At 41.3% G+C, this 21,664-nt stretch overlaps 1 pseudogene; it reads left to right on the top strand.

The window, feature by feature from the left end:
* LOC128947413 (protein patched homolog 1-like) overlaps nt 1–21,664 on the top strand; it is a 92,227-nt pseudogene that overhangs the window by 58,982 nt on the left and 11,581 nt on the right.

Genomic DNA, 21,664 nt, shown 5'->3' on the forward strand with positions numbered 1-21,664 from the left:
AAGTAATTCTTGGGGCATAAAGTTTAAGCAGAGTCAGTAGAGCATAAGCCTTCGTTCTTCAGCAGGATCTAAATTGAAAGTCCTGTTCTATCCTTCATTTAAAAGCTTGATTGGGGTTTGTTTTTTTTTTTGGGAGTTGCACATTTCCAACTCTGTCAGTTTCTGTCTTGTATTTGCAAGGTAGTCTGCAAGCAGTGAAGCAAGTGTCTGTTGTGGTGAGCATAGTTGTTCAGCCATTGTAATGAAGACTGACAAAATTGTCAGAAGGGCAAAAGAGTGCTTTCTTATTGGCCAATGTGAAAACCAAGATATGTGCCCTCTACTCTTTGCTGGTGTCTCTGTCCTACTTGCTAGTCTGCTGTATGACATCTTTCTGTTAGTTCTGTAAATTCTAAGTTTAAATGTTTTAAGTGCTTTAAATACATACTACTTTTTCACCACTCCAAATGAACAAGGACTGAGAATTGCCCAGCTGATGCCATTTGAGCCAAATGACTAAAGGATTACAGACTGAAAACTGACTTTGAACATTTCTGAGAAACCCATGAAAAAAGGTGGATGTGATAATCTCAAGGACAGAAAGAATCATTTTCAGGCTTTTCACCTCCTCTCCAGGTTCGCATGAATGAAAACAGCTAACAGCTTTCTTTTCTTAGTCCAATTACCACCTGTCGTGCAATGCCTGATAAGGCCGTAACACGCCGTTGCCGGACGACCTGGGAATATAATTGGGAGTGGGCACTACGGAATGAGACAGAGCTGGGCACTGCCTCGGCTTTGGGCCTTTATGAATCTCATGAGCAGTAAATCTTAGCTTATTATCGGTGAGAGGTACAGTGTATTTTGAAAGGGGTTAAAGCTCAAAGTGCATCATATATAGCCTCGATAGGGTGTAGAAAACTGGTGCCTTTAACACAACATTCTTTTGTAGGTCCTATAAGAGGAGATCCCAATCAAGCATTAGATAACTGCATTACAAGGTTACAAAGGTGTGGTTTTCAGGTGTCAGGAACAGTAAGGTTAAAAACTGAGAAGAAAAAGAAGGTCAATATAAAAACACAGAAAAATAAAGTTCACTTTTGTTATCTTGCTTAGTATAGTAGTAGCTGAAGAATTAAAGGTAGCACATTTTAGTCAACCTAGAGATAATGTATGGATAACACTTGCTAGCACAAGGCCATGGGTGTGAAGAGTTTGAAGGGATGTGTTTCATGAACTTATCTGATCATTCTGTATCTATTCATGCTAAGTTAAAAGAGCTACGACTAGGGCTTAACAGCCTTAAGGAAGAAGAAGGATTGGGAATTGATGAATGGCTTAAAAGCTTAGGATTGGGACCATGGTTAAGAAACTTTGTAATATATGCTATAGGGATATTAGGTGTACTTTTATTGCTTTTACTTATCTTACCTTGCTTCTGCAGCTGTATCCAAAAGATGGTTGGTAGAATGATAGGGAAGACCTGGCAAACTAACCTCTTTTCTCTCAAAGAAAAAAACAGGGGAAATGTTGGAGAGTTTTTCAGGAATGGCTTAAAGAAAGAGGCCATGAGACATACAATTGAGAGAAAAGTAAAAGGGAAAAGTAAAGCAGTTCCTAACAGTTCTCAGCCTTCTGATTTCTATAAACAATTAGACTGTCTTTATAAACAATAAAGTTCTCAGGCTGTCTTCCCATAACAAGAAGAACACCGTCTCTGGGAAAAGCTGGCACCCTGAGAACTGATGAAGAAGTTTTGGGAACACTGGTTCTGTTTTTAATAAACAATTGTAGGTATTCTAAAACAAGAGGAGTGGTTAGAAATTTCTCTGTTAGCCTATCATGAAATTGGATTACGGAATATGCATGAAGTTCGTTAACTTTGTTATTTAAGGTGATTGATTGATCAATAAAGTTGGAGTTCAATGCATTAAATGATGGTCGTCTCCCCTTCATCTCCAACAGTCTATGGCTCTTTCTAAGACAATACAGCTGCCTATTACATCAGTGCAGTTGTGTTCATAATGGCCCCTTACGTCCCATCAGTAGAGGTGAACACCTTCAGGCTATGTGTGAATGTCCTGGTACTTCCCAGCAGGGGAGTTATAACAGCTGAGTTCACTTGAGTAAGGACAAAGAGACAGTACCCATCTTGCCTCCCAGGGTTTGCCTCTTTCCTTATTCAGCATCCAGCTGTAGCCTGTGGTGGGGTTTGCTTGCCCTCTGCACTTGGGAGATTGCTTTGCACATCAGTCACAGTCCAAACTCCAGTTAGTAGGCATATTGGGGAAGGGTAGGCTTTGGTGATTGTGGCGGTGTTCACAGGGGTTTTCAGGTGAGGGAAGAGACAAGAATGTTGACTCCATGTTCAGAAGGCTTGATTTATTATTTTATGATATATATTACATTAACACTATACTAAAAAGAATAGAAGGAAAAGTTTCATCTCAGAAGGCTAGCTAAGCTAAGAATAGAAAGGCAAGAATGAAAACAAAGGTCTGTGGCTCGGACAGAGAGAGAGAGCCAGCTTTGCCGTGACTGGTCATTAATTCCAAACATCCACACAAGACCAATCACAGATCCACCTGTTGCATTCCACAGCAGCAGATAACCATTGTTTACATTTTGTTTCTGAGGCCTCTCAGCTTCTCAGAAGGAAAAATCCTAAAGAAGTATTTTAATGAAAAGATGTCTGCGACAGGTGGTCACAGATGAACAGCTGCTTCTTTGCAGTTTGATGCAGTGGGCAAAAGTCCTCTGATTGTTTCAGCCATGTTTAAGCTATTAACCATGTCAGTTTCTCATGCAACCCTATGCCATGCTACAGGCTTTGGGAAGAGTGGTTGGAAAGCTGCCCAGCAGAAAAGGATCTGGGGGTGTCAGTCACAAGTGGCTAATATTGTCACCAAATAGGACAAAAGAAACTTATCCAACATCAATTTGATGTGAATAAGCAGACACTTCTTTATTCAGGTGCTGGGAACATGGGAGATAGCTCCTCCAAAAATGTGTTCCACTTAACAAACAAAACTCATCCATTTAATATACCTTTTCTGATGAATTATCATTACATAAGTTCTTTTACATACTATGCTTGCTTTTAAATTTAACCTTTACATTGATTGGTTCTAATAGTTAATAACTTCATCAATATTCTTATCCTAAAACAATCATTGGTCATCTCTCCAGAGGTCTACTGATTGGAATGCTTAATATTCAAATCAAGATGGGACAGCTAGTGGGTTTCCAAGCAGCATAAGTGGTAAGCATGATGGTGTCCATAGCTTCTTAATTGAAACAGAATGGTCCAGTAACTTCTTGGTGAAGTTTCTGCCATTACACATTCCATACATAGCACTCCTGATATTTCTATACCTTATACTTCACAGTTTTCTACTTATAATCATAGCTAACCCTTTTATATTATTTAACTGATTATTTGATCAAAATATTCATAGCGATTTGAGCCAGCAGTGGGCCCAGGTGGTACTGAAGGCCAATGGTATCCTGGCTTCTATCAGAGACAGTGTGGCCAGCAGGACTAGGGAAGTTACTGTCCCTCCAAACTCAGCACTGGTGAGGCTGCAACTTGAATAATGTGTTCCGTTTTGGTCCCAGTCACTGCAAAAAAGACATTGAGATGCTGGAGTGTATCTGAAAAAGAGCAAGGAAGGTGATGAAGGGTCTGGAGCACAAGTCTTACAAGGAGCAATTGAGGGAGCTGGGGGTGTTGTATTTCTTCTGGTTTAGGGTAAATTTGGGAGACAACCTCTGAAGGGGTTCCTCTAGAAAGCAGATTCAAGTAGCCCCTCCCCCAGTCGGTTTGGGAAAATATTTCCTTGGAGAAAAGTGGAAAAAACTGTTTATTTAATAGACAAAGCATTTACCAGCACAAGAAATGAACAACGTTAAACAATAAAGCCTCTTGTCACTCCAAAAGAGATGACAAACTTTGAAAGTCCCTGTCGTGGGTTGTAGCACAGCATACTCAGTCTCTTATCAGTCCCTCTGGCACTGGAAATGCTGCAGCCCCAGCCCGGTGTGGTGAGCCACAGGTGTGAGCTGCTGGTGCTCTTCTGCACGATCAGTCCAGAGCAGGTTTAAATAGGTCCAAAGAAAAAGACAAACTACAGTTCAGGGAATTTTTCTGCCTCAGTTAGCTAAAAACTAACTAAAAGCAAAGGAGAACTCTGTCCTGCCATCTGTCTGTCTGCAGACAACACAGTCCAGGAACAGCAATGTCCATGAGTGAGTGCAGTTTCTGAAAACAAATTGTGCTTCTCCTTACCCCCCTTTTGCTTTCAGAACCAATCTTCAAGGTGCAAAACTGTCTTAGATTGGAAATAGGAGTGTGTATTCTATTCCTATCTGTTACAAGTGGAGCAGTTCTCTTCTGTTAATTGGGCAGTTTTCTTTATCTCTTCCACAACCAATCTTCTCTCCGGGGAGATATCTTCTGTTAATGGGCCATTGAGTCTCACTGCATGACTGATAAAACAACATCACCCCGTTGTGAGATGCTCTGCCCAGAGAGAGGAGCCAAGCCTTCCTACCTGGATATAATCAGAGATTCTGGAAGACCACAAGCAGCCTTTTCCCACTGGATTCGCAGAGAAGCAGCTTTCTTGTCTACCGGATTCCCAGAGGAAGACCAGGCCCATCTAAACCACCACTAGACCTTCAGAGGAAAACTACAGTCTTCTACAGGATCACTGCTTCAACAGAACCATACCTGTCACTCCAGGAGGACTGCAGCCACCATTTAATCAGACTGCTACTACTACCCTGAGCCACAGGGTGTCAGGTCATATTCTGACTCTGTCAGTGGGTTTTTTTTGTTGTTCTATTGCATTTGTATTTTTTTGTTTTCCCAGTAAAGAACTGTTATTCCTATTCCCACATTTGCCTGAGAGCCTTTTCATTTCAAAATTATAATAATTCGGAGGGAGGGGGTTTACATTTTCCATTTCAGAGGAGGCTCCTTCCTTCCTTAGCAAACACCTGTCTTTTCAACCCAAGACAAAAACTTATTTCTGGGCTAAACAGACAAATGGGGATAGGAACATCATATCATCATATCCTGTCACCTCAGGACAGGTGTTTAGCCTGGAGAAAAAGAGGACCAGAGGAGACCCTATCGCTCTCTACAACTACCTGAGAGGTGGTTGTAGCTGTCCGGTCAGCTTTCTGTCTCTGCCAGACACGCATAGGATGGTTCTGGGGCAGCCCGCGCTTTAAAGGATGAGACTGGACTCTTCAGTTATTCGGTCTTCGGACTTGTTTATTATTTCTTATCTACAGAGTTTTTCTCTCTGCCCAGCCGGGATCGGACCAGCAAGGCAGCCAAAGGCACTCTGCCCACCCACGGGGTGGTCGTGTCTTTTTATAGTAAAAACTACGTACAGCATATTTACCTTTTATCTCCAATACCTTTCCCCCTTGTTAGTAAGTGCACCTTCACCATGAACCAATCCAAAAGTGCCAACGTCACCACAGAAGATGGATAACAAGAAGAAGAAAGAAGAACCATGAGACTGGTCCTGATTCCTCCATCTTGTCTCCATTACCCCCCTGTACCAAAACCCTAAAATCTACATTTCACCCTGTAAATATGTCATCCCTGCGCCATTCCAACCCGAGTGATTCCCATGTCCCCACACACAGGTGGCACATCCCTAGAAGGGTCAAAGTCAAGCCACCAGGCACTTTTGGCAACATTCCAGGACCTCCGAGCCCCCCCAAGGGTTCTCTCGGTAACTCTGAACATCCAAAGTGATGTGCTGAGTTCCCACAGTAGCGAGGTGGATGTTGGTCTCTTTTCCAAAGTAGCAAGCAATAGGGCAAGAGGAAATGGCCTCAAGTTGTGCTGAGGAGATTTAAATTGGCTACTGGGAAACATTTCTTCACATAAAGGGTTGCCCAACATTGGAACAGACTGCCCAGGGAAGTGGTTGAGTCACCTTTCCTGAAGGTATTTAAAAAATGTGTAAACATGGCACTTAGGGACAGGGTTTAGTGGTGGACTTGGTAGTTTAATGTTTGGACTTGATGATCTTAAGGGCCTTTTCCAGCTTAAATGATTCTATGATACATAATTCTGTTCTATAATCTGTGGCCCAAACTCAAACTTTTAACATATTTTAAGCAGCAGAAAGGGTACTGGAGATCTTCACTAGGAATCAGAAGAGAGGTCCTATTTTCCCGTTGTCTGGCTTTGCAGTGACTGTGATTTTTAGAAGCTACTTCAGTTTAAAGGCCACTTTCCTTATAAGAACCCAATATAGATGGGTCATTTTATCCTAGTCACATTACTGTGCTAGTTTCTTTGATCAAATTTTCCTCAGCCGGTTCTCACTTCTCACAGATGATCATGGTAAGTAAAAATTTCAAATATATGTGGAGACAACAGCTGTAACTCTTGCTGTAATTTGAGTATAAATTAAATTTATCCTTTCTAAAGGTTTTTTTTTGCCTGCTGCCATATCTTACGACTTGCTGTAAACTGAATCAGCAGAAGTTCAGAAAAAGAAGCCCATGTTGTCAAATGCATGGTGCATTCCAAAAGTCAAACAAAAGACTAAGGTTCCAATGAGAATTCAATATCTTCATCTATGAAAATGCTCTTATCCAGAATGACATCATGATAAAAGTTATTATTAAGGCAGTGATTGACATTGAATCTATTTATTGGTATATTTGAGTGTCCAGAAATTAATGTTTGAGTGTCCCAGTCTTTCCTCAGATGCATCTGTAATCTGTCATTCCTCACACATAGTAACTGCTTATATGTATATGAGATGGAGAAATGTGCAAAAGGCCAACCAGAGACCCATACTTAGGATTTAATAGTACTGGAGAAATCTGTGTATATAAGTTAGGAACCACCTAAATTACAGTCCATATTGTTAGAAAGGAACATCTATGATTTGTATTGTTGTAGGTGTTTTGGTTTGACAATTTGAGATTTCCTGGCCAATTCGCCAGCTAGTCTGGTGGGTTCAGTGCTGGCCAAATGCCAGTGCACCCACTAGAATGTACTTACTCATTTCCTGCTGTGAGATAGGATTAGCAGGAAAGCAAAGCAGGCTCAAAACTTTGAAGGGGCATAAAGAAAAAATTATTAACAGTAACTAAAAGAAAGAATAATGAGAATCAGAACAAAACCTTTTAGAACACTTCTCTTCCCCCTACAACTTTTTCTTTCCCACTGACAATGTACAGAGACAAAACCTAAAATTTTCAATCAGTTTACCACCTCTAGAATAGTCTTTTCTTCAGGTCATTTAGGTCTCTCTTGTTAATGTTATGGAGACTTCTCCACAAGAAAACAGTTCTCTCGTGGCTCTCAATTTCCACGAATAGCAGCTGCCCGGAAAAATCTGCAATAATTAAGTCCCTCCCCTTTTTTCACATTTATTTCCCACAACTGTGTCTATGGGCCATGTCACCTTATGGGGCAATAGTTTAAAAATGAGCTGTTCAAGAGCAAAGGTTCTCTTCATCTATCTCTGGAATCATCTTCATCTCTGAGAACAGAAGTCTTCTTCTCTCCCTGGGGGCACAGGGTCTTCATGACTCTCTCTGTTGAAACTTCTCATGGGATCACAGCTACTTCAACATTTGCTTACTTTAGCATGGAGGCCTTTGCCTACAATTTGAGCGAGTCATCTCTCCATACTTGCATGCGTTACAGGGAAAAAGAGTCAGATGTATCAATTACATCCTTCTCCATAGCTTTACAAGAGGATTTCAGCCGCAAGACTAAGGCATCTCCTCATCCCTCCCATCTGGGACTTGACTTTTTCTTCACTGACCTTGGTGTCTTCATGTTACTCTTCTGTGTGCCTGCACTTGTCCTTTTCTCTCACTCGAGGGAGGACTGAAACACGGAAAGAGTTAATATATCTCATGGGGCCTGCAGATGGTAATGTGACCCCAGCCCGGCTCCATAGCTTGAGCCAGGAACTGTGGCCAGGTGCTTGAAGGGAAAGAGAGAGTTCCCAGGTTTCTTTTGTCTTTAACATGTGTTTTTTGCAGAGGCGTGTACAGCTTTCCAGTGGTTCAACAGATTGTCAATTCCCAAACCCAACCACTGATTAGTTTCCTGTCAGACATGGAGGAAACAGCCAGCAGCCTCTCCCAAAACATCACTTCCATAATGCAAAACCAGCACAATTGTCTGATTTCAACAAATATTATAAACACTGGGTAATGCATTAAATCATAGCATTCAGAATGAGATAATAATAACAGATTTTGGTGTGTGTGATCTTTATATATGGATTTGTTTATTCACAGTCTTCTTCCTCCCTCTTACTCAGGCTTGTTTAAACTAGGCTTCCTTGATATGTTTGACAGCTTTCTAGAAAAACTTAAAAAGCAATGAAATACTGCAATTTACTTCTCACAGATGCCACTTTCTTATCTAGATAGTGAATTTTTAACAGATTAAAAAGATTGTTCTTGATCTTATTTTGCTCCTAATTTGCTTTCCTTAAGATATTGCGAGATAGCTGTCAAATATCCATAACTTTTGAGGACCAGTATCTGTAAATTACCTATCTGCTAGGGAAAATAAATGGTTTCCTGACTAGCCTTGCATGTGGAAACCAAATTTTTACTTAGAAACGTATGTTTTGCATATCAATGCTTTACTTTTTCAGATTCTGTTCTGTCAGCTAATGCAGTTCATTGATACCTGTGTTCATTCTTCCGTTTCAGTTAGCAGTTGCAGCAACAGCAGTAATATTTTAATCTGTACATTATTATAAAATGTAAAATTTGAGCATTTTTCTCAGAAAGTGATTAGGTTTTGTCTGCTTAATGGATTATTTTTTTACTTCTCTCTGATGTTCCCATTTCATTAAACTCCTTCAGTTAATACTTTTGAGTAAACTCCATGTTTTCCCTGCTGTAGTATTAATCTTACCTTTATTGGTTTTTCAACTAAAAACTCTGAGGTCCTTTTCTTTCTCATTTGACCATTCCCCTCTGAAAGGGTGAAAGCAGATGCCCTGCCTGTTAAAAAAATCCTCTATTTGCTCTTAGCTAAGCTGTTTCTAGGTTGCTTGTACATTGGGAAATCTACTACCTTAAATTTTTGTTGGTGCTTTCCTGATCAATGTCACCATTACAGACTGCAGGTATTGCCAAGATACCCCTCTTTTATTATGTTCCCGTTCCCAGCCACCAGACTTCTAAATACTATTGGGAAGGGAAGGTGGTGGCTGATGCATCAGGTCAGAGATTCAATCACTTCTCAACAGTTCTTCCTTCCTCCCTTGCTAATATGGATCTCAAACCACTTCCTCCTCTTGTCTCACTCACTTCCAAGTTCCCCTAAGTTGGGGATTTATAGCAGAAACTGGAAGGCACACTGCTCCTTATCAGTTCATGAGGTATTTTTTGATGAGACAACACATTTGAATTTATATACAATCAATATTTTCTGTATTTAATTCTGAAAACTGTGAAATGGTATGTCCTTGAGATATTGGGGGGAGGACAAGTGAGAGAAAGTATAATATACATAGGAAGTGTGGTGTTAAGCTATAGGAATCCATCAAAATACAAGTCAGGATAGAGAGGGTTGTTTAGAAATCTTTGAGTTGCGGTATCAGTACATTAACTCCAGTATAGCACAGTGGGAAATCTAGTTGCTCTAAAAAGTGTGGAAACCCAGAGCACTGGGAATATTTCTCTGTCTGCTCTGGGGTGTCCTGACCCCCAGGGGAGCACTGACTTTGACCCTCAACATGGAGAAAGTTTCCTAGACTTCAGGATAGATTAGAATCCACAAAAGTGGGAAATAGATTATAGAGAGTAGTGTAGGTGTATCACTTGGTGAGAAATTTAAGTTTTGGGATATTTAGCAAGATGGAGGGCACAGGGTGTTGTTCTGAGTTTCTTCTTCATGCTTCTTCTTCCTTCTTCTTCATGGATTTGGGTGGCATTTTGTAATTGAGCAGAAAAGTCCACATTGCAGGCTCTTTGGGATCAGTTATTGGGATAAAAGGGAAAATAATCTAGGTGTCAGTTCTTAATTGGATAATTTAGTCTTAAAAGACCTTGTAACAAGAGATTGTTAGCCATTTTGTGCCTTCTAATGAAAAGCTGCCGAACTCACGGTAGTGAAAGTGTTTTACTGGCAAAAAATAATAAACACTTGAGTCTGAACATGAACTACCGTTTCAAGTGCCTTCAATCCAGACCCAGAGACATCGACAACTGGTATCCAGACAAAAAAGAGTTGCCATGTTAACAGGTGGATTTACTATATGTTGCTGGGATACTTTTGATTCTCTTTCAGAAATCAAATGTAAACATAACTATGACATCTCTGCCACACATTTAAGTATTAATTTTTGGGTTTATCAGCATTTGGGATTCAAGGTCACTAGGATCTACGAAGAACTGATAAGGCAGGAAGTGTTTATAGAAGCAAACAGAAGTAGAGAACTTAAGTTAGCTTTTCAGGCATGCTGAGAGGTATAAGAATTCTTAGACCAGGTCTCAACTGTTATTTCCAAATCTCAGCAATTCATTGCTGATCCTTTATGAATGCTCTTGGTTAGACACAATTACTCATGATTTATGGGTGATTCAATTTTTGTGGTTTAGCAGCAATAAAAGCAGTTGTATGAACTAGGTGAAACAAACAACTTGCTTCCAGTAGTGTTGTCCATTAAAATTAGATTCTATACCTGGTGTGCAACAAGCCAACAATTACACTGATTATTTATTTCTGAGCTGCAGAAGCCTGGGTGCTCTGTGATATTCTGCAAATCAAGAACCCCAACTATCAAGACTTTTTTCTATTTATACATTTTAGCAAACGAAGGGATTAGTGTTCATTGGCTACAAGTTACATAGTTCTCTTTATAATTAGTATCCTATCTTCTACTGGTTAATGGTTCTCTAACTTCTCATGTTAATTACTCTGCTTGCTCAGTCTTTCTTTTCTTTTGGTAATCCCACTTCTGACACCAATGTAATGTTAAGATCCACTGGAATAATGATAGGCTCTGATTATTAAAAGATGCCTCTGCCCAAATTAAGATGCAAATGAGATCATATGCAAAAGTCAATAGTATGTATTTTATTCAACAGTAAATGTGAAGCAGAGAGACAAAGTGGGGGAGAGAGGGAGAGAGAGAGAGCAAGACAAGGAGAGAGAGGCAGATTAAGTAGAAAGATAGTCACCACCACATGGGTTTCTGTGGTGTCCTGCCGGCCCTTCTTCTGGACTTCTCAGCAGTGGGAGTCCCCTGAGTGTTCTTCTAGAGGTACCACTTCTGTACAGTCAAAGCTTTGTTAACCTCCCCTGAGGTCTGAGTTCACTGAAGCATGTCTAGCCCTAAACCTTAACAAGGAAATTCTACCAAGTGATTTTTTTTCCTAACACCTGGACATCACTTACAGCTTGTTTGCTGATCTCTGTTTAATGGATTAAATCTCCCTTCTGGTTGATTAGGCTTGAAAGTTGTCTTGAGCACAAAGACAAGGATGTAGAGTTTTCAGCACTGTTTATTCAAATACTCTTAGCGCCACAGCTATGGGCATGGTTTCAGCAGGGAAAAAATTGTGACCATAACTGGAAGGGGGTCCATTTTTTCTGGCTTTCTTGAGTGAAGGGATCAGCAGATAATGGCACTGTATGACCTGCAAGTCCCATTTGAGTCTTCTAGGATGCTTCTGCAGGACAAGGTGTGGCATTGAAATGACAACTATGTAACTGCAGCCAGGACTGGTAGGGTTGGGGCTGTTGTTCTTCAGTGCCCAATGAGATAGGCCATTTACCCCTCCTTCTGCCCCACAATGGGGCAGTGACCTGAGACGGTGGTGCTGACACCGAGTCCAGCAGGTGGCAGGAAGAGGCAGCAAAGTGGCAGCACTGACCTCACACATACACCAGTGCTGTTGCAGAGAAGGAGGAGGAAAACTGACACCGCAAGTCCGGAGCTGCCCCAGGCAACACCAGAACCCCCCCATCTGCCACCAGAATTGCTTCATAATACCCTGCCTTCCCGATTTTTTTTTGTTGTTGTTGTTCCGGGGGAAGATGGAACTGGAGGCTTCTCCATCATCTTGTCTTTGTCCTCTGATCCACGCTGGCTGCTGTGGTGGCTGCCATCTTGGGAGGAGGGACTTATCCACCATCTTGTTTTCTTTGTTCCCAGGGAGACCACAGCACCTTTGTATCTAGTGATTATTGCTGTTATCTTGATTGTTGCTGTTTTCCTTTTTAATAAACTGATGTTTTTTCACATATCTTTTCTCACATTCATGTCTCCTTTTTGGTGAAAGGGGACTTGTTACAACTAATAAGGGAGGTATGTCATTTTAGAGCCTTCACCCTGTATAATTGTCTTGAACAAAGACAAAAGTACACAAAGATCAAACATTTGAGACAGAGTGGAAATTTTCCAAAGTAGAAATCCATTTTGATTTAGGTGAAATGTACATATTTGAGTTCAGTCTGTAGTTTGAGAACATAGCTGTTTAGTCTGACTGCCTGTTCTTGTAAAAAGCCTAGGCTCAGAGAAACTGCTTCAGTGAAGGACAGACATAAGGGGAGGAGGGGAGAGACAGACAGACAGAGACTGCTGTGAGAGCAGGTCAACCTGACCTAGGATTTCTTTCTGAAAAAGAAGAACTAGCAGCAAATGCCACATGAAATTTGTAAGGTGAATATGTATGAACCTATTGTGAAATTGCATGCATATGTATTTGAGAGGGGGATAAAAAAATATCTGGAGTTCCCAGAGGTGTGCATGTCTTTTAAAGAGAGTAATCTCCATATGCGTCCAGCACTGTAATAAAGAGCCAGCCAGGAGAGACCGTCTCTGTCCTTGCAGGGGAAGAAGGATAGATGGATGTCTTGAGGCACGCCCCGGGATTTTCCCAGAGGAGTTCTGCTCGTCTCGACTTGCCTCCTGCGGAGACAGACAAGGACCTGCTGGTGTGCGGAGGATACAGTATGTATTGAGGGGCCCCCGGGGGAAAAGAGAGATAGGATGGCTGACTAAGTCACTCAGAGAGCTCTGAGTGCTCAGCCTCGTTCCTGTGCCTGCAGGCAGACTGGTTGATAGAACGACTGGACTAGAGACGGGAGTTCACTGTCCGACAGAGCTACTGCTAGCAACTCTGGGGGAGAGTCGAGTAAACCCGTGTATGTGTGGTGCCTGGACAGTGTATCATTGTATAGTTAATGCATTGTGTGGTTAATGTTAATGTGTTTGTAATCATGCGAGTGAGTGGTGTACAAAAGAGAGCGAGCTAGTGAGTATACCTACACTGTGGGGGGGTTTATACCTGCGACTGAAGGGGCTGAGTGAGGCCTGAGGCACTGAATAAAGCAGGCTGTGGGGGCAGGGAGCGCCTGGCAGAGAAGTGGAGCAGGTAGTGGAGAAGTGTGGGTAAGGACATTTATTGTGTAAAGGTGGTGATTTGTGTAGATTGTGCACGCTTTTACCGTGGCTAGATGAACTCAAGGGGTTCCTCTGCCCCAGTGGTTTGGACTCGACCCCTAGGAGTTTGTGAATCCTGTGAATTATTGGATAGATAGAAGAGACAAACAAGTTCATTTAGAGGGGCTTTATCAGACTTCAGCTGGTACTATAGAAAGTCTGGACTGGGAACAACCTGCCGTAGAAGATTTAGAGTTCCCTGTGATAAACGGAATAGCCTGCCTCTGCGGGCAATTCCTGAGAGCCTTTGGTGCATCGAGAGGCTGGCACCCTCGGTGGGGTACTATTGCAGTGCGGAGTTTGTGAGAGACGCTGGTATTGCTGTTCTAATAGGCATCAGGGCATATGTCCTGAGTGTAAATTGATGATTCCTGATCAAGCTGATTCAGAACCTAAGATCTTAAAGCTTGTGTGTAGGAGATCACATCTGATACCTGCCACCTGGAGTTGTGTGTGGGAAGAAAACTAGGAAACAACTGTGAAGCTCTGTGAAGAGAGGTTTAGGTGGAAGTGAGATAAGGCAAGGAGAAGGAGATAATGGGAACTAACCAGAGCAAGGAAGTTCCTCGGGCTAGCCCCTTGGGGTGCATCTTGGCCCACTGGAAGGAAGTCACCAGTAGGGGGCCTCTGAGACTAAAAAGATCTAATCCAATATTGCACGCACTTGTGGCCATTATACAGGTTAGAGGACGGGGCAAAGTGGCCACCCACTGGAACTTTAGATTATAATACCTTATTGCCATTAATGTTGTTTTTAAGATGGGAAGGTAAATGGGATGAGATTTTGTATACTGATATGTTTTTTGTTTTAAGAAATCACCAAGAATGGCAAAGAGACTGTGGGCTCAGACCCCCCTCTGACCCACTGGTCTTGGCCCTTGAAAAGGAAAACAAAGCAAAGAGGGAGCAAATCAAACGTTGTTGTTCAGCATGCAGTATAGGACAATGGTGTATGAGATCAGACAAGGTTTATCATTCTAAAAGGCAAGAACGAGATACATTTGATTTGATAAAAGCTCCTCCTAGGAGAAGGGAGGTTGAAGATGAAGATGAAGAGGAAGAGGAAGAGGACTTCCCCAAAAAGGAGGAGGACTCAGGCTGGGAAGGCACATCCACTAGAACCCCCCCCCCCCAACAGTCCAGTTGCATCTAGAACTAGGAGGCAAGCAGTGTTACAGACCCCTCTGCGAGAGTCAGTGGGACCAGAAGGAGGAAGGTTAATGATTAAAGTGCCATTTACCACTCTCCATTTAGAGGCATGAGAAAGGATTGCTAGGAATTATTGCATCAATCCGATACTTACTGCCAAATGTCTACAATATGTTATCAAGTGACACAATCCACATTAGGCTGACATCCAGTTACTACTGGATGCTTTCACTGAAACAAAAAACCAGCTGATCTTAAAGACAGCAGGGACTTTGGCAGAGGATTACTGCAAGGCCAAGCAGCAAGATGTAAAAGAATATTTCCTCCTCCAAGACCCAGAATGGGATCCCATTGTATCAACAGAGGTAAAGAAATTAGCAGATTATTAAGAGTAGACAGAAACAGGGGTAGAAAGAGCTATTCCAAAAACCATAAATTGGTCTGCCTTATATTCCCTTAAGCAGGGGCCTTCTGAGACTCCATCTGAGTTTCTAGAGCATTTAAGGGATGCTATGCGTCTTCATACATCATTAGATCCAGGGTCTGAGATAGGGACGAATCAGCTAGTTCATTCATTTTTGAGGCACTCTGCTAGAGATAGCAGATGTAAACTTCAGAAGATTTGGGAGCCAGAAAGAGAAATCTCAAAGTCTACCTAGAAGAGGCATAGGAAGTATTTAGTAACCATGAAGAAAGACATAAACAAAGAATGAAAAAGTTGGTAGCAGTGGTACAAGAAGAAAGGCAAAGAAAACGCAATCAAAGACCACCCATACAAGGATTGCCTCGGCTGAGCAGGAAGCAGTGTGCAATCTGCAAAAGAACTGATCACTGGAAAGATCAATGCCCAGAATGGAGACAAGGTGACCAGCAAGTGGCTGCACACGTACAAAACAACTGAGGAGGACCGAGGGATTCTACCCCAGCAGATCCACTGGTTATAACAATGAGGCTGGTGGAAGAAGGGAAAAGGGTAGAATTTTTGGTTGATACAGGGGCCACATATTCAGTTTTAAATAAAGCTTTAGTACCTCTGGAAAATGATTATGTTTTTGTGCAGGGGGCAACTGGCCAGTCTGAAAGGGCATATTTTTGCAAACTGTTGAGGTATAAATTGGGAAAACAATGGGGTATTCATAAGTTTTTGTATATACCCAATTCTCCAAAGGCACTTTTAGGCAGAGATTTGTTGGAGCAGTTACAAGCAACCATTACATTCAAACATGGAGAGGTTATTCTGGAGGTAAATGATCAAAAGTACATAGAAGTATTAAGTTTAACCTTAACAGCTATTGAGGTCAAGGAGGAAATTGATGAAGAGATACTAAGTCAACTATTTCCCGGGGTATGAGCCTCTGATGTACCAGAGAGAGCGAAAAATGCCTCTCCCATAGTAATTAAGCTTAAGGAAGACACACAACCAGTGAGAATTAAGCAATGCCCCCTAAAAAAAGAAGACAGAGAAAGAATCAGCCCAATAATTGAAAATTTTCTGCAGTTAGAAATATTGAAAGAATGCCAATCTGATTTCAATTCTCTCATCTTACTCGTTCGGAAATCTGATGACTCATACCGAATAGTACAAGATTTGAAGGCTGTCAATAAAGTAACAGAAGATTTGTATCCTGTAGTAGACAGTCCATATACTTTAACTTGTCTAACACCTGAGTTAACCTGGTTTACCATTTTAGACCTAAAAAAAGCCTTCTTTTGCCTCCCTAACCACAAAGCCAGCCAGAAAATTTTGGCATTTGAATGAGAAAGCGCTAAAAGTGGGCACAAAACCCAGCTCACATGGTCTGTGCTTCCTCAAGGCTTCAAAAATTCTCCCACTCTGGTTAGAGAACAACTTGCAAAAGATCTGGAGTCCTAAGAAGATCCACAGGAAGAAGGAAGGCTGTTGCAGTACGTAGATGATTGCCTAGTAGCCACTCAGACGAGAGAAGCATGTGTGGCCTGGACAGTAAACATTTTAAATTTCCTAGGACTCCAAGGACAGAGAGTATCAAAGAAAAAGGCACCGTTAGTGAAACAGAAAGTTATCTACCTGGAGTACGAAGTGAGTGCTGGGCAACAGACTTTAGGGCAGGCTCGCAAAGAAGCCATATGTCAAACCCCAGAACCACTGACAATAAAGGAACTCTGAAACTTCCTAGGCACAGCAGAGTAGTGCCGGCTGTGAGTTTATAATTATGGACTGCTTGTCAGACCCCTCCATGCTCTTATTGCGAATAGAAACAGAGATCTCCAGTAGACAAAGGAAGCCACACAGGCCTTTCACCAGCTAAAGAGTGCCCTCATGTCAGCTCCAGCTTTGGGACTTCCAGATGTAAGTAAACCATACTTTCTATTTTCCCATGAAAGACAGGGAATTGCCCTGAGAATATTGTCTCAGGACTTCGGTCCATACCAGAAGGCAGTTGCTTACTTCTCCAAGCAACTAGATGCAACAGCCAAAGGATGGCAGGGTTGCCTCAGAGCTGTAGCAGTAGTCGTGCTGAATATTCAAGAGGCACGCAAGTCTACCCTAGGACAAAAATGACTGTGCTAGTGTCCCACACAGTGTCCGCAGTACTAGAAGTAAAGGGCGGCCACTGATTTTTACCACAGAGGTTTCTGAAATATCAGGCCATCATGGTAGAGCAAGATGATATAGAGATAGGGGTAACTAATATTGTCAACCCAGCTTCTTTTCTCAGTGGAAATCAAGGAGAAGCAGTACACCACGATTGCCTAGAGACCATTGAAGCTGCCGACTCCAGCCACCCAGACTTAAAGGACATTCCTTTGGACGATGCAGAGACCTGGTTCACTGACATGAGTAGCTACATTGCCAATGGAAAGTGACATGCTGGGTACTCAGTGACTATCTGCAGAGAGGTAATAGAATCCAGACCCTTACCAAAAGGCACCTCTATGCTGAAGGCCGAGATAATTGCCCTGACGGGTGCCTTGGAAATGGCAAAAGGAAAGAGAAAAAGCATCTACACAGACTCCAGGTATGCATTCAGAGTTGTGCATGCACATGGAGCCATCTGGAAAGAGAGGGGACTGCTGACCTCACAGGGAAAGAACATCAAACATGCATAAGAGATAATCCAGCTGCTGCAAGCAGTTCAGCTGCCTGAAAAGGTAGCAACTATGCCTGTTAAGGCACACCAAAGAGTCAGCTCAGAATTGGAAGAAGGAAATGAGCTGGCGGATAGAGAGGCAAAGGAAGCAGCAAAAGGTGAGGTAACTATTGAAGGAGCCCTAATTCCAGATGGACAAATTTCCCTTGAAGGTTAGCCAGAATATAATAAGAGAGATAGAAAATTAATTGAAGATCAAAGAGGAACGTATAACCAGGAACAGTGGGCTACCATTGAAAAGAAGCTGGTAATCCCTTCCCATTTATTGTGGTCACTAGTAAGGGAAGAAAACCAGAAAGCACACTAAAGAATAGATGCCCTATATAACCACTTGATTGAAAGAATTTTTGCTAGGAATTTATATGCCACTATTACTCAAGTGACCCGACAGTGTGATCTTTGCCTCCAGACTAACCCCAAAAATACCCCCAGGCTGAAACTCGGTCAGATTGAGAGAGGCCATGGGCCTGGACAGAAGTGGCAAATTGGCTTTTCAGAACTCCCAAGGAAAGGGGGGTATCCGTATTGATTAGTATTAACAGATACATTTTCAGGATGGCCAGAAGCATTCCCCACCAGAACTGTCTAGGCTCGAGAGGTGACCAGAGTATTACAAGAAATAATATCACGCTTAAGAGTTCCAGCCACAATATCCTCAGATAGAAGAACACATTTTATTTCCAAAGTAGTGCAACAGATTAGTAGCCACCTGGGTATAGATTTGGAACTTCACACTCCATACCACCCCCAATCAAGCAGCCAGGTGGAGAAAATGAATCGTTTGATTAAGCAGCAGATTTTAAGACTGGGGCAGGAAGTTAATCCACCCTGGCCCCAAGCTCTTCCACTGGCACTATTGCGAATTCGAACTAAACCTTGAGCTAAAGAAAAGCTGAGTCCCTTTGAAATGCTTTATGGAAGACCATATAGAATACAAAATTGAATGTCCACCCACATTAGAGAAACAAAATTGGCCACCTACATGATGGCTTTAAGCAAACAGCTCAGAGAAATTGAGAAACACGTGGCTGGAACTTGGAGCAAAGAGCTAGATGGGCCAGTACATAACATACAGTCTGGAGATTATGTATATGTTTAGTCTCTTACAGAAAATACTCTAGAACTACAGTAGGAAGGAACGTTCCAAGTGCTTCTCACCACCTTCACTGCAATCAAGATCAAGGAGCAGAATGCCTAGATCCATCACTCTCGAGTGAAGAAAGCCCCAGGAGCCCCTTAGAGAGTAACACCAAGAGACAATGAACTGAAACTAAAACTTACTCAAGCAAAATGAGTGTATTGCAGTCAGAAGTAGTTCGTAATTTCACTTAGAGAATTGTTTTGTATATTATTATAACTGGAGTCTTAGAATTAGTGAGTACCTCTATCCAAAGCAATGCTGAATGGCCTTGGTCCCAGGCTTTTAATCAGTATACTGGATCCATAAGAGAACCTTCTGAGATAAAAAATTCAAACCTATCCACTGAAGTAATTCACAGTGATCAGGTATATGAGGAGCAAGAGAGGCAAAAATGAGAACTGTAGACACTTCAAGGGATCAGAGGAGAAGAAATCAAGGTAAAGTGCCAAGTAGTCAATGAGACAACTCATGAGAGACCGGATGCAATTAGTGTCTCAACCTCTCCTGTATGCAAACACCAAGAAGTTTGTGATAGTCCAAGTAAATCAGACTGTTGGTGCAATTTCACCTTAATACAGCCTGTAGAAGTGACTTGCCTTTAAGGTCATGATGCTATCGGGCTCTCATTTAAATTTCAAATGGATACTACACTTTTTACAATAGCAGGACCTAATACAACTCACACTAGTACTCAAATAGTTCAGACCCAACCCAAACTTAAACCTGAAGTGTATGAAATAGGCCCATATGTAGTAAAGAATGTGGGTGAAGAACAACTGTTGTTCAATTCAGAACGGTCTCTCGAACATGTTGAATTGCTAATGCAAATTAACATCTCAGAAATCCAACCACCCTGCTCCTCTTTCCTAAAAACATCCTTTGAAGACTAGACAACTTGGTTACAAAGACAAGTACATCTCAAGAGCAGAATAAGAAAGGATCTAACTGAGATATTAGGGACAGGATTAGGAGTTTTAAATGGAATTGATTCAGAAATACTGATGATTAAGCTGGCCACTGCAGCAGGTAGCCTAAAAAAATTGAAGCAGCCTTTACAGTCATCTCTATTGGCATTAGGAACTAGCCAGTGGCAGATTTCAAAAGTACTGCCAAAGTAACGAAGTACAAAAAGGCCAGGGACCAAGACCACAAGTTAATAGTAGAAGCACTTAGTACAGTTCAAGATAATGTGTCTTTAAGTTTCAGTTGTATACAAGCACAGTTATGGATCCAAGCACCAGCAGCTTTGATCATACAGGAAGGGGGTGAAAGTAATTTTCCAGCTGAAATTCGGAAAGTTGTCTGGCATAATGCGATTGATTTTGAAAGGAAGTTTCAATCCTTGTAGACTATGGAAAATTTCACCTATGATCCTGCTTCTAATGTGGCCACTGCCTTTGTGCTTACCATACGTAATGCCACTGTTTACGTTATTCACCCCATCATTGCAATAAGAATAGATAATAAAAAAACTGTGCTCTACCCTTCAGAATATAGAGTGTGGGCACAAAAGGTGAATGAAAAATGGCAAACAGTAAACTTGGAATCCTGCATTACTAGAAAACAACTAAGATTCATTTGTGAAAGCAATACTATTAATGCCCAAGATGTGTGTCTAGACACTGAACAGAGTATTTGCCACTTCAAGATTCATCCAGTCACTGATCAGAAAACTGTGCTCATATATACTAGTAAAGGTTGTGTGTGCTTGAGAACTGCTTGTGCTATTGTAAAAATTGATAACAACGATGTCATTTTGTCTAGTAGAAATAATTCTATTTTTTTGTATTTGTAATTTTTTAAGATTATCAAGTGTGATTTTTTGTACTTAGTGCCAGTGCCATCCCACCAGTTGATTAAAGCCACTTACAGAATGTATCATAGACTATCACCTACTCCTATTAAGATAGACCTTACATTAATAAAACAATTAATTAAGTACCAAGACCTACTGGGGATCTTGAAAAAAATCCAAGAAAGCAGAAAGAAAACCCTAATTACTGTCCAACATGATACAAAAGAAATAACCAGAATTCTGCAAAGAATAAAACAAAATGCAGATCATCACTAGTGAGATGTGATCTTTAGGTAGTCACCAATTGCAAATAGAATCTTTAATAAGTTGTGTCATCCCATTGTAGTTTTGTTAATATTTTTTAGAATAAGTTTAAAGTTATCCATTATATTGCTAATTTGGAATTAGAGAATACTACAGCGAGTAGCTGTGTTAACCTCATTATCAAACGAACATAGTAAAGCATTAAGCGACACTTATTGTTGTAGAGATTTGCATTAAGTTAAAGAATTTACTTATTTTCTAGGAAAGGGGAGAAAGGAGACAGAGTGGAAATTTTCCAGAGTAGAAATCTATTTTGATTTAGGTGAAATGTACATCTTTAAGTCTGTAGTTTGAAAACATAACTGTTTACTCTGACTGCCTGTTCTCGTAAAAAGCCTAAGCTCCGAGAAAGGCTGTGCTCCAGCTGAAAGACAGAGATAAAGAGAGGGAAGACAGAGAAACAGAATGACTGCTGTGAGAGCAGGTCAACGTGACCTAAGAATTCTTTCTGATAAAGAAGAGTTAGCGGCAAATGTCACGCAAAATTTTTAAAAATTAATATTTATGAACCTATTGTGAAATTGCATGCATATGTATTTGAGACGTGGATAAAAAAAGATCTGGAGTTCCCAGAGGTGCGCATGTCTTTTAAAGAGAGTAATCTCCACATGCGTCCAGCACTGTAATAAACATACCATCTTTACAACTTTCACAGAGATGTAGAGTTTTGTCTCTG

The sequence above is a fragment of the Melozone crissalis genome, unplaced genomic scaffold (genome assembly GCF_028551555.1).
Source record: "Melozone crissalis strain CALT ecotype California unplaced genomic scaffold, PUWL_Pcris_2 ptg000105l_1, whole genome shotgun sequence".
In the NCBI taxonomy this organism is placed as follows: domain Eukaryota; kingdom Metazoa; phylum Chordata; class Aves; order Passeriformes; family Passerellidae; genus Melozone; species Melozone crissalis.